The sequence below is a fragment of the Hemicordylus capensis genome, chromosome 4 (assembly GCF_027244095.1).
Source record: "Hemicordylus capensis ecotype Gifberg chromosome 4, rHemCap1.1.pri, whole genome shotgun sequence".
Taxonomy (NCBI): Eukaryota; Metazoa; Chordata; class Lepidosauria; order Squamata; family Cordylidae; genus Hemicordylus; species Hemicordylus capensis.
The window spans coordinates 213,488,807-213,501,340 of NC_069660.1; the positions used below are offsets into that span (position 1 = coordinate 213,488,807).

Below are 12,534 nucleotides of genomic sequence, written 5' to 3' on the forward strand. Positions count from 1 at the left end.
TGCCCATCCATCAGTGTTTTGCACTAGATATATGTTGCTGACTGCTGAAAGAATAGGTACTCTGACGCATGTAGCATTTGTTGCTGGCTGTTGGAGGTGGAAAACTCCACCCACAAGCAAGCAATCTGGGTGGTGCAATTGAGCATACCTTTTATGGCTGGCAGTTTCATTATTGTATCTGTTTCTTCTCTGGTTCATTGCCTTTTGTGATGATGATATTTAATCAGCTGGCCATTAGCACTTTAGCAGAGGCTGGGGATGTGCTCGTGATACACTGTGAATTGACACCTGAATCTCCTGAATTCAGTTAACATTATACAAAGTCAACTTTTTTGACATTCATCTGCCTTCTGGTTTCTGAACATCAAGATCTGGTTTCTGAACATCAATTGTCCACATTTTCAAGCTTAAGGAATTTTTTAAAAAACAACCTGAGGACTGCTTCTTTCTTGGCATTTTGGATATCCAAGGACAAAAAGTACATGCTTCAGTTGTGATTTGTGAACAAGTTTTGGCTTTTATTGGGTTATCCAGACCAAAGGCCAAGAGCCCATGAGATTCTCAGGAATCCTAAAAGTGTCTGTTGTCATGAAGCAAAACTTCAAGACAAAAAACACATTTAAAAGTGCTAAGCTGCCCAAAGAACCTTAGGAACATAGGAAGCGGCCTTATACCAAGTCAGACCATTGATCCATTTAGCTCAGTGTTGTCTAAACCGATTGGCTCTCCCAGATTACAGGAAGGAGTCTTTCCCAGACCCAGGGCCGGAGCCACCATTGGGCAAACGGGTTCAAAGAACCCGGGCCACCACCAGTCAGGGGCTGCAAGTGTGGTCCCAGACATGCCCCCCACGTCTGACATCAGATGCAGGGGCATTATTTTGGTCCCAAATGGGGCCAAGTAGCCCTGTTTGGAGCTGAAATCGGCACACGCTGCATGGGCAGCATGGCCGGAGTGACTCTCCCTGCCTTAAAGACAGGGAGAGCCTCTCCTGGTCATGCTGCCAACACAGCAGGGCCAATCGATCTCCCTCCCAAACGGGGCAGTGTGGCCCTGTTTAGGAGAGAGACTGGCCCGTGCTGCATTGGCAGCATGGCCGGAACGGCTCTCTCTACCTTTAAGGTAGGGAGAGTCGCTCCGGCCCACACTGCCTAAAGCATTGCGTGCTGATCTCCTTTCCAAACAGGGCTGCGCAGCCCTGTTTGGATGGGAGACCACGCCCCTGCATCTGGCATCAGATGTGGGGGCGTGGCTAGCTGGGCCCCACATCTGATATCAGATGTGGGGGCAGGGCCAGGGGGCCACGGAAGCTGCCACACACAGGCCGCCACCAGCCTTGCTCCACTCCTGCCCAGACCTACCTGGAGTTGCCAGGGACCGAACCTGGGACCTTCTGCATGCAAAGCAGATGCTCTACCACTGAGCTATGGTCCCACCTCTAGGGGAATATCTGTGTTTAAGATTTGTAACATAAAGTTGAATATATATTTTGCATGTGAATGTGTGTCTAAATATATAAATAAACCTGAAAAACTGTGCTGCTTTCACATAGGCTCTGGATCCTAGCAAGATGCAGGTAATCACAAAAATGTATAAGTAAATAATTTACATAATTTATATGTAAATAAATCACAAAATTATATGTAAATAAATGGGAAGCAAAACAGATTATTTAGTTAAATGCTTATCTTCCACATTCACCAGTTAGATTTCAAGCCAGGCATTGGGAGTCAAGGTGACAGTTCTAAAAATGCTGAGGATTCTCAAGAATGATGGCTGCCATGTAAGTGCAAGAGCGGATTATCAAATAATTAGAAGCATAGGTGAAATGTTAAACATTGTCTGTCAAGTCAGGGTTTCCCAACCTTGCATCCCTCCCCAGATGTTGTTGAACTACAACTGCCATTATCCCCCTTTGGCCATTATGGCTGGTAGTGATGGCAGATGTAGTCCAGTTGTAATCCAACAACATTTGTAGTTCTCCAACATAGCAGTTGCAGCCAGCAACATCTGGAGATCCAAGGCTGGGTACCCTGGCTCCAAGTTCAGGCCTTGGTGTGTTACAGTGTTCAGTCTGTGTATCCAGAAGTTCTCCTTTGACTCCAGCATCTTAGTATTAAGTAGTTTTTTCTGCTTGAAATATTTCTGCATCTGAAAGTTTGTGTTCTAAATTAAAATGCCTTGCAACAGGTTGTTCAAGGTTTTTTTTTTTTGAGGCTGCCAATTTATAATTTCTGAAACTGTGACAAAGGGGTCTAATTGTTTTCCCAGCATATTATATGTGGCAGACAAGGCATTTGCCTATAATATACTACATTCTGGACTCACAGGTGATATTCATGTAATATGAATATCTTCAGACATTTTGCTTTTGAAGGTAAAGATAAGTAAAAATGACACAATGATGGGATTTGCAGTGATGTGATCCAAGATTGATGATAGATGTTTAGTTCTACTGTGCTGTAACAAGTAATTTGTGTGGGGTTTGGAGACTGGTGGAAATTAATTAAATAAGACTTGATGATGGCTTTTTCACAGTGTTATGATTTGGCTAATAAGGAGTACTGCTCACAAGGCAATGAAGATGCCAGATAAACATTTATTATTCAAGGTATAATGTTCCATGTTAGTATTCTCCTCACCTTGATGCAGGAGGGATTATCTAGAGACTGAATTGACTTCCAAGCTGCAGTCCTGTGCTCATTTACCTGGGAATAAAGCCTATTGAGCATAGTGGACATAGTTTACTTCTAAGTAAACATGCACTGGTGTGCACTGCTAGTAGATGTTAGAGTCAGTCATATCAGGATATTCTCTCTGGACAAGACAGATTTCTGATTTGCATTTTCATTGTTATTGAAAGTAAAAGGTAAAGTGTGCCGTCAAGTCGATTTTGATCCCTGTCGCCCACAGAGCCCTGTGGTAGGAGTGTGCAAGGAACTGGCTGGTCCGGTTTGGTTCAAGTCCAAACCGGTCCCGAATCGGACTGGGCCAGTTTGGTCTAGCACCCCCTTGAACTTTCCCCAGTTCGGTTCGAGCCGGTGGGGGGGGTGTAACTTTTTAAAAAATCAATTTTAAAAAATTTTGCTTACCCCCTTCAGGGGAGTTGTTGTTCCCCCTCCCCCCACTGGCCTCCCTTCATGCCTATACTGGCCATTCAGCCGGCTCTTTGGCCCGTTCGGGGCTTCCCCCTCTGACCTGGGTCACCCAGGCCATGCAGAGGCCAATTGCACAGGCACAGCGGCCTCCAAAATGGCCATCGCGCCAGAGATGGAAGGCCTGAACAGGCCAAAGAGCTGGCCAAATGGCCAGTATAGGCATGAAGGGAGGCCAGTGGGGGGAGGGGGAACCTCCATAACCACCACCACCCCGCCGCCGCCTCCAACAAGTCCCACGAAGGGGGTAAGTTTTTTAAAAGTCTGAAACCCCCCTGAACAGGGTCGGGGGATGGTTCGGTTCGACCCCGAATGGTTAAACCTGTTTGTACATCCCTACCCTGTGGTTTTCCTTGGTAGAATACAGGAGGGGTTTACGATTGCCTCCTCCCGTGCTGTGTAAGATGGTGTAGATATTCTAGTTTAAGGAAATGTGAGAATTAGTGGGTTTACTGAAGACTGTAAAGATTCATGACCATTTTATTTTCCATGATGCTGCTTAGATTGGAAACAGATGTATACCTTTTCAGTGGTGCTATTACATGCTTACTTGATGGTTGGATGGATAGAGCTGATAAGTCCTTTGATGGTTCCAGGCTTTCTTTGCCACTGGTCCAGGTTACAAAGATGTCAGCAGTATATTGCCACCAGCTGAGTGCTTTCTCAGTGGACTCTATGGAAAATGATGTTCTTGGGAAAGGATGTGAAGAGGGAATCAATTCATTTAAGTGGAGAAGCCATTAAGCCAATTGAACAGAGAAATCCATTAGCCAGATCAAATGGATAAAAGGACAGTAATTAATAAGAGAAGTATTGTATACATGAAATAGTGCTGACAGTTCGGTAAAGGTATTAAAATGTGTGAGTTGCAGATATCTTCCACTGAAATAGAATACTATACTAGCTGACCCCGCACAGAGCATCTGTGCAGTTGTGTACTGAGCCTGTGACATCCCCCGCAGCTCGCTCTTCCCCCCGCCGCTGGCTCGCTCGCTCTCCCCCCGCCGCTGGCTCGCTCGCTCTCCCCCCGCCGCTGGCTCGCTCGCTCTCCCCCCGCCGCTGGCTCGCTCGCTCTCCCCCCGCCGCTGGCTCGCTCGCTCTCCCCCCGCCGCTGGCTCGCTCTCCCCCCTCAGCTCCTTCGCTCGCTCTCCCCTGCCGCTCACTCTCCCCACCGCTCTCTCCCCCCGCCGCTCGCTCTCTCCCCCCGCCGCTCGCTCGCTCTCCCCCCCGCCGCTCGCTCGCTCTCCCCCCCGCTGCTTGCTCGCTCTCTGCCCTGCACCTTCCCCATTGGGCGAGCCAGGGCCAGGCCATCCCACCACCGCCTCCCACCTTCTCCTCCCGGCTGGTAGGTCTTTGCCCGCCATCTGCCCACCTCCTCACTGCCGCCATCATTTCTCCCCGCCACCGCCTCCTCTTCCTGGCCGGCGAAGCTTTGCCCGCCATCCACCCACCTCTTCTGGCTGGAGGGGCTTCACCTGCCAGCCCTCCACCTCTGAATCTTGACTGCTGCCATTATTTCTCTTCACTTCAATGCTGAAACTCCTGCACGCTCAGTGTTTCTCAACCTTTTTGGAGTCAAGGACTGCTAAATTCTTTGTGTGGAATTTCAAGGACCGCTACATTCTTCGTGTGCAGTTTCTGGACCAACAGTTAGTAAAGTAACACTTAATATCAATCAATTAAATCAATTAAATTAAAGTGAAATTAATTAAAATGAATTTAATCAAAATTTAACTTTTGAAGTTCTGGCAGGCCAAGATTAATTTAAATTACAATAAAATAAATTCAATTAAAATGCTAATAAAATAAACACAATACAATCTGTACAAAATACCTAATAAAATGCATTGTTCTTCCTTTCCACCTCTGCCAAATCATCACACTTAACACAGAGCACTTGTAAGGAAAAAAATTAGAGAAGTTTTTCTCTTAATTTTTGATAAGAAGATTATACTTTGATCCTTCACCATGCAGGCTTTTATAAGAAGGAAAGAGAGAAGTGAGACTGGAAAAGAAAGAGGGAAAGAATAGGGCAGGCTTGGCTTGAGAAAGAGAATGGGGCAGGCGCATAACAATGATAGGGCAAGGGGAGACAGTTGTCTGGGGGCCCCACTGCCTGGAGGGGCACCCCAGGGGCACCTCATGTGACTCCCCATTGCCCCCTGCCCAGCCCCATAGCCTCTCAGCCACTTGCCCTCTTCGCCGTCTCTCCTGCTTGTTCTGCTGGCCCGCAATCAAAGGAGCAGGCAAGCTGCAAAGAGCTCCTTTTCTCCCGCCTCTCAGCTGATCGGCGGGTGGGCGGGGCTTCCACGGAGGCCTCCGTGTAGGCTGCAGTGAAGCCTGAACTCGAGTAGGGCCCAAGCAAGCCAGGAAGGAGGAGGCAGCCAGAGTGTTCTCTGCAGCAGAAGACCCCTTGCTGCCCTGCTTAACCCAGACCAGCATTTGCCAGGTAGAGTGTGAACTCCTTTTTGTGGTTACCTTTCCCGCCCCCCACCCCCATATATAGGGATCTGCTTGCCATAGGGCTTGGATATGGGCGGGGGGAGGGACCGAGAAGTCTCTGAATATTTATTTTGAAACACCTTGGAAAATTTGCTGACTTAAAAAAAACTATCTAAAAAGTCCTATAAGTGGCTTGTTTCATGGCAGAAAATTGCAAAAACTTCTGGAACAGTATTTTATTAATTTTATTCATTCATTCATTCTTTTATAAATGCACTTATGTTCAAGTTGTTTTGCAACCCAGAAGGTCTGAGTGAGAACTGTGAAGCATGTGTGGTGCTTTTATTTTATTTTTCTTGTGTGTGAACTGCTCCCCAATAACTTGCAGGGACTTCAGGGTAAATCTGGCCAACATGTGAATGCAGCACCTCCATTCCAGAGGAGATGTGTCTTAAAGGGCTTTAAAAGCCTCCTGTGAAAAACCTCCTGCAATCAAACTTGACTGAATTTGTTCAGAATTCTGAGAAAACAAACATAGGCTCACCCTGCATGGTTGAAAGTCTCCTTTGCTAATCTGCAGCGAGGGGCCCATTTTAATAATTCATCTTTCTAGTGTGTTCTAGGCATTAAAAGTAATACAAATGTATAGTACTCAATGTATATCACTATATATTGTGACGTGTGTGTGTGTATTCAGTGAAATGTATTTGCAGGCAGCATACTTATTTTGGAATATCAGACTTAAATCCTTGGGGGCCTGGGGTGTGTGGAGGCCCTGGACTTTGGGGGGGGGCATTTTAAAATCTTGTCTCTGGGCCCACTCCAACCTTGCTACGCCCCTGGAATGGGGCAGGCTTAGCGAGAGAGAGACAGACAGAGAGACAGAGGGATAGAAAAAGGGGATGGGGCACACTTGAAGCGGGGGAGAAAGAGAAAGAAAGAAAAAAGCTAGAAAAGAAAGAGTTTGAAAGAGGATAGGTAGGTTTGACTTGAGGGAGAGAGAGAAAGTTTGAAACAAAACTGATGGAAGAACCACCCCACTGCGCCGCACCTCACTCTGCTTGCCACTTGCCTTCCCCTGCTGTGAACCTCCCATGTATTTAAAAAAATTCCAGTGCCAGCCGGTGTGCGACTGAGGGGATGGCTGGGGATGGCTGCCGGGTGGGGGCGGCCAGGGGGAAATAAAAATTGATCACACAACCCTTTATGTGAACTTTGGTTGAAGAGCAGTATACAAATATTCATGGTACTTATGATGGCGGGCACTTCTATGATTGCAAGGTTGGGTTGATCCAACCTTGCAATCCTGAAAGCACTCACCATCATGCTTAGAGCTCTTCCCATTTCAGACAAGCAATCACAGGAGCACTGGCCATCATGAGTAGGGCTCATCAGACAAGCTCTGCTGTACGGACGAGAGAGGTGGGGTGCATAGGTGATTGACACAGTAGGGGTAGGACTTCCTCCCCCTTTAGGCTGCTATACACAGCTACAGTGGTGCAATTATAGTATCTGAATCGGGTGAATGACAGAGTCAAATGTGTAATACACACTAGCAACTCTTAATCTTAACAACTTAATCCAATTTAATAATGTGAATATTGGTTTAGTGAGCAAAATATTGTTGGCAGAAAGGAAGCAATTCTAAAAATGCTTAGGGCCATAAGGGTTGTATCCATCTCATTAGCACAAGTCTACAACTGATTCAAACATATATTATCATTTCAGCTGTGCAAAAAACAAACAATAAATTCTTTTTAAATAGTGGGGAAATATGAAAAGCAAAATTCTGCAACATATAGTAATTTTGTACAGCAAGCTTTGGTTTTGCAGAATTTCTTCTTCTTCTTCCAGCACTGGGGTGGAGAACAGAGCTAAATAGTACACAGCTGCAGTACATATCTGACCAGTGGAAATTTAAAGCAGCAATTTCTAAGATTTCACCAGATTTTGCCTACCCAATTTAGCAGCCGCTGTCCCCGTGATTCTTCTCAAGGGAAATCTTGCCAGTCAAACCCAGTTTTAGGCCAGTTCCTAAACGGCTGTGCCCGCCCCTTTATCTTCATGGACGCAACAGAGAAAAGAAGATCTATGGGCAGACCCTCTCTTTGTGACTTAGCTAAAAGATCTCCAGGGAAAGGAGGAAAGCAAGGAGAGCTCCCTGCCTTCTCATTGCTAGCCTCCTCACCTTCCCTGCTTGCTTTCCGAGCAAATAAAGGCTCAGGAGGGGGATGCACAAGGAGAGGGAGAAAAGGACCCCCTGTTCGAGCGGCAGCGTCTGGGAGTCTGTCTTTCTGCCTGTCCTAGGAGCTGACTGGAGAGAAAGCCGAACCCTAAAAAAGGGGTGGGAAAGGGAACAAAACCCTCCCCTTACCTTGCCTACCCCAACGCTCACTGGTTCATCGTGCCAGCCTCGTCACTACTGCTGCTGCATTCAAACTTCCCGCTCCACCTTCCCTTTCTCAGCTCCCGCCCAACTGCTGACCTGAGCCAAGTAAGCCTCACAGAATACACGGGCGCTTTGCAATTGGGAAGGTGACGCCGGACTGCAGGGCAGGCCACGGTGTCGCGCTCGCTGCGAGGCATGCCTACGCAGTTAAGCGTATTAACTGAAAGCCTCGCAATTGGGAAGTGACGCCGGGCTGGAGGGAAGGCCACGGCGTTGCTCTGGTATCCACCGCCGCCAGGGGAGCCGGGTAGAAGGACCACTGGACAGCTCACACACCCCCACAGCCATCCGCTCGGCTGCGCAGTGGCTGGAATTGGAATAACTTAAAAAAAAACATGGAGGTTTGCAGCGGAGGGTGGGGGGAATTCCTCAAGTCGCGGACTGGCACTCAACTTGTCGCGGACCGGCACCGGTCCGCGGACCGGCCATTGAGAAACTGTGCTCTAGACAGAGCATCTGCGCATTAGTACTTGATTGCTCCCCTCAGAGAGACCTCAGAGATCTCTCCACCCTCACCTGAGCTGCACTCCTGCTCCTCCTCTATCCTGTTGCTTCCATCCCCCTCACCCTTCTTGGTTGTGGCTGCAGCATTGCTGCTGCCTATTGGCCAAGCTGCAGCCCCCTATCCCCAGAGACCTCCCCACCCTCACCCGAGCCTGCTCCTCCTTTCAGGAGCAGCAGCAGTGGTTGACTGGGCCATTCCTCGCTGCTGCCACCACCATGGCCGCTGACAGGCCCAGGCCCATCCCTTGCCTGCCTGCCTCCCTCTTACAATGGCCTCAGTAGCCCCAAACAGCAGCAGTGGCTGCCTGGACCCTTCCTTGCTGCCCGTGCTGCCATGGCCACTCATTCCCCTGTCAGGCTGCTGACAGGCTCAGGCCCGTCCCTTGCCCTTCCTTCTGTCTCTCTTCCCCCTCCCTTCTTTTTCTCTTTCCTTCTCCTCCACTCGCTCTTCTCCACTCTTTCTTCCCCCTCCCTTCATGTTTTTTCTCCCTCCCTCCCTGAGTTAAAAGATTTTGTTCATTTACACAGTGGCATCCTCCTTCTCCTGCAGGGGCTCTTTCCTCCCTCACGACCTGTCTTTTTGCAGACCCCTGCCTGCTATCCTTTTATATCCAGAACATCTTTGGACCAGTAACAGCTGCATTCCAACTGATCTTAACCATCACAGGCCCTTCCTCCTTATCTGCATAGGGAATCCCCACTGCCCAATCACCATGGTGCTTCTGCTCTCACAGGCTCCTTCTCCCTATCTGCATATGGAATCCCCACTGCCCAATCAGCTGCTTCTGCTTGCAAACTCAGCCAATCGCCTCCTTCCCACCACGTTGCCATGCATGGCCCATCTTGGAGAACAGCCAATCACCTCCTTCCTACCACGTCGCCATGCATGGCCCATCTTAGAGAAATAATAATATAGAAGATACTCAAATGAGTGCATTCTGTGCAATTTTCTCTGGAAGAGCTTGGGACCAAAAGGACTCCACTCATCCTCAGTTCATTCTCACTCTCACACACACATCAGCAAATTAGGGTTGCCATATTCTAGCTTTCCAAATCCGGGTGCCTAATTTGCATATTGTGTGAACTGGCTTGAAAATAATTTTTGAGCAGAATAGTGACTGCAGGTTTTGCTCCATATCTCCACTTCTACAAGGGCTAGAGCTTAGCTTCTTGTTTTTAAAAGAAAATGAAATCTGAAATCTGGGTGGGCTAAGCAATCTGGGTGAGATGTTTAAAATCTGGGTAAAACCCGGAATTTCTTGGGGCATGGCAACTCTATAGCAAATGCACCATTTTCATTCTCCCTTCTGTCAGAGTTTGATCAGAGTTGCTTTTACTTTCTCTCCCATTAATTTATCTCCAGTTCTTTCTCCCACAAACTAGCCTCTCTTGCTCCCGTCTTGTAACAAAATTATCTGGGAATTCAGAGGTTTTGATGTTAAAATCCCTTATTCTGTTGATGTACACTAACAAGCAGAAGGTTGCTGGTTTGAATCCCTGCTGGTATGCTTCCCGGACTATGGGAAACACCTATATCGGGCAATAGTGATATAGGAAGATGCTGAAAGGCATAATCTCATACTGCACGGGAGGAGGCAATGGTAAACCCCTCCTGTATTCTACCAAAGACAATCACAGGGCTCTGTGGGTGCCAGGAGTTGAAATGGACTTGATGGCACACTTTACCTTTACATTTTTGTACAAGATGCCATTCTGTGATTGGCTCCACCAGCCCAATTGCCATTTTAGGGCTGACTCCACCTGCTCAAGCCCAGGGGCGTAACGAGGCTGGAGTGGGCCCAGAGACAAAATTTTAAAATGGGCCCCTTGCTGATACACACACACACTCACTTCACATGTGACTTGCCTTTGGGGGGCCCCTCGAGGTGTGGGGGCCCCCAGGCAGCCGCCTCCCCTTGCCTAATGGTAGTTACGCCCTACTAAGGCTCTGGCAAATAGGAAAAAAAGAAAAAAGAGTAGATCCCAGAAGCCTTAAGTGTGCCCTGCTGTATGGTACAAAGTTTTGCCCAATGTCCCTAATGAATGAAATGTGATCTGTGAATAAGTTTTGCTCAGAGTCCATCTTTGTAGTCAGGAAAGCGTCCCCCCCCCACCCCCCAGGTGATATTGCCTTTGTGCAGCATCTCAAAATACACACACCTGTGGGGCAGGTGCAGTCGGTGCTGACTGGGACTTTTACACACAGCAGACTTTACCTGGAGTTTACTGGGAGGCTTTACTGCGAACTGGAAGTTGTCCCAAAAAACTGACACAAATAGTGGATTTTTTTTTACCCTGGTTATAAACCGGGCTACACTCTTAACATGCAGTGAAAAACCCAAATTGTGTGTGAACTGCTCCCCGATAACTCACAGGGACTTTGGGGTAAATCTGGCCGATTTGTGTATGCACCCCCTCCATTCTGGAGGAGATGCGAGTTAAAGGGCTCCAAAAGCCCCGTGTGCAAAACTTGGCTGCAAGTCCGGAATTCCTCTGAAGGAGTGAGCAACAAAAACAAAAGCAGCCTTTTTTGAAGCTCCTCCGCATGTGGTTTATTAGCACACACATTTCCATGATGCTCTGGTTTTATTTTGGTTCCCGTCCCTCTCCTCGGTGTGGTTCCCACCTCACACACACACACACACACACCCCTCTCCCTACAACGGCCTTAGCAGAGTTTGAAATTATATAATTGTGCTGCTTGGAGTCATGTGACCGGCTGAGTAATTCCCTGCAGAAGGAGACAAACTGCATATTAAAAAGCTGAACAAATAGTGTTTAAAACAACCCCCTCCCCCCCAAAGTAGCACGCTATTTCCGTGCAACGACATCTGAAGGAGCCGACTGCTGCAGGAGCAGCAGCAGCAGCCACATGGAGATTTGATTTATAGCAGAAAGCCTTGCGATTCGCCGGGGAAGAGGCGAGTGGGTAATAGGCTGGACCTGTGGTTTGTTTCCCCTTGCTTTCGTGAGCATGCCCTGCTTCTGAAGCCGGTCGCATCTAATCTTGCACGAAATGAATTGCTCCGTGGGGACCTCAGCCAGGAGCTAGGAATCATTGCCTGGTGGAGGTAAGCACAGCAGTCACATTACTTACAGCTTCCACCCTTTAAATGTATTATTACTTTTTTGTTGAATGTGTGAGAGAAAAGACAGGTGGAGAAGAAGGGGTAGCAGCTGGTACATTTAAGAACCACAAAGGATCTGTGAAGGGATTTATTTCTGTACAGGTAATATAGGAGAGGCTTTAGCTGCAGACATCACCTTTTGTATTGTCTTTGTACCTCAAGGCTGCTTTCAGGGCTGCTAATTGGGTCCGTTCCTCAGATTTCTCTGTCAGAAAAATCCTTTCCTAAGAGTTTGTCGGTAAAGAATTATTGGGGTTCACAAACACACACACACACCTCCCTGAATCCAAAAAAGAGAAAGCTGTCTGGCACTGTGAGTCTGTTATAGTTGTGTAGTGTTGTGCGTGTGTGTGTGTGTGAGAGAGAGAGAGAGAGAGAGAGAGAGAGAGAGAGATTGCACGACACTTAAAGGGACTGTTGCTCAGTTTCGGAAGACACAGCTGTTGCAGAGAGAAAGAGGCACAGAATGTGAAAGAAGCCTTGTGGTCTCATAACAGGTAGGCAAATAATAAAACGTACATTTTTGTTGCTCTTTCGCTGGATTTCCACAACCCGACCCCATTCAAAGCACTTGGATCATTCATCTGCATTTTGCCTGAGTCTGCAAAATCTTCACATCAGATTGTATTGGTCAGATTGTGGTTGAATATGATGACAGTTGCCTGTGCTTGCCCAAAACCCCAATGTGTATGAATGGGTAGAGATCAGTAACTGCTCTGACAAGCTGGGATTTTCAGACTGGGAGGTTCTCCTGTGATTCTGACCACAACTGAGGCATGCGGTAATTGATGGACTCCAGCATACGTGGCCTCCCAGAGAACTTTAGGGAGTTATTTACAAGATACATAAAACACCC

The 12,534-nt window shown here is 47.7% G+C and overlaps 1 protein-coding gene across 6 annotated transcripts in view; it reads left to right on the top strand.

Moving 5' to 3' along the window:
* Positions 1-12,534, top strand: part of PHACTR1 (phosphatase and actin regulator 1) — a 451,342-nt gene that overhangs the window by 179,431 nt on the left and 259,377 nt on the right. Inside the window, exon 1 of one of the 6 annotated variants that reach the window (XM_053250899.1) lies at positions 11,346-11,621. The exons of 4 other annotated variants lie outside the window; for them this stretch is intronic. The gene's annotated coding sequence lies outside the window, so the exon portion shown is untranslated. Of the gene's footprint in view, positions 1-11,345; positions 11,622-12,082; positions 12,176-12,534 lie in introns of those variants that run through there. One more of the 6 variants, XM_053250903.1, reaches the window with a different exon arrangement.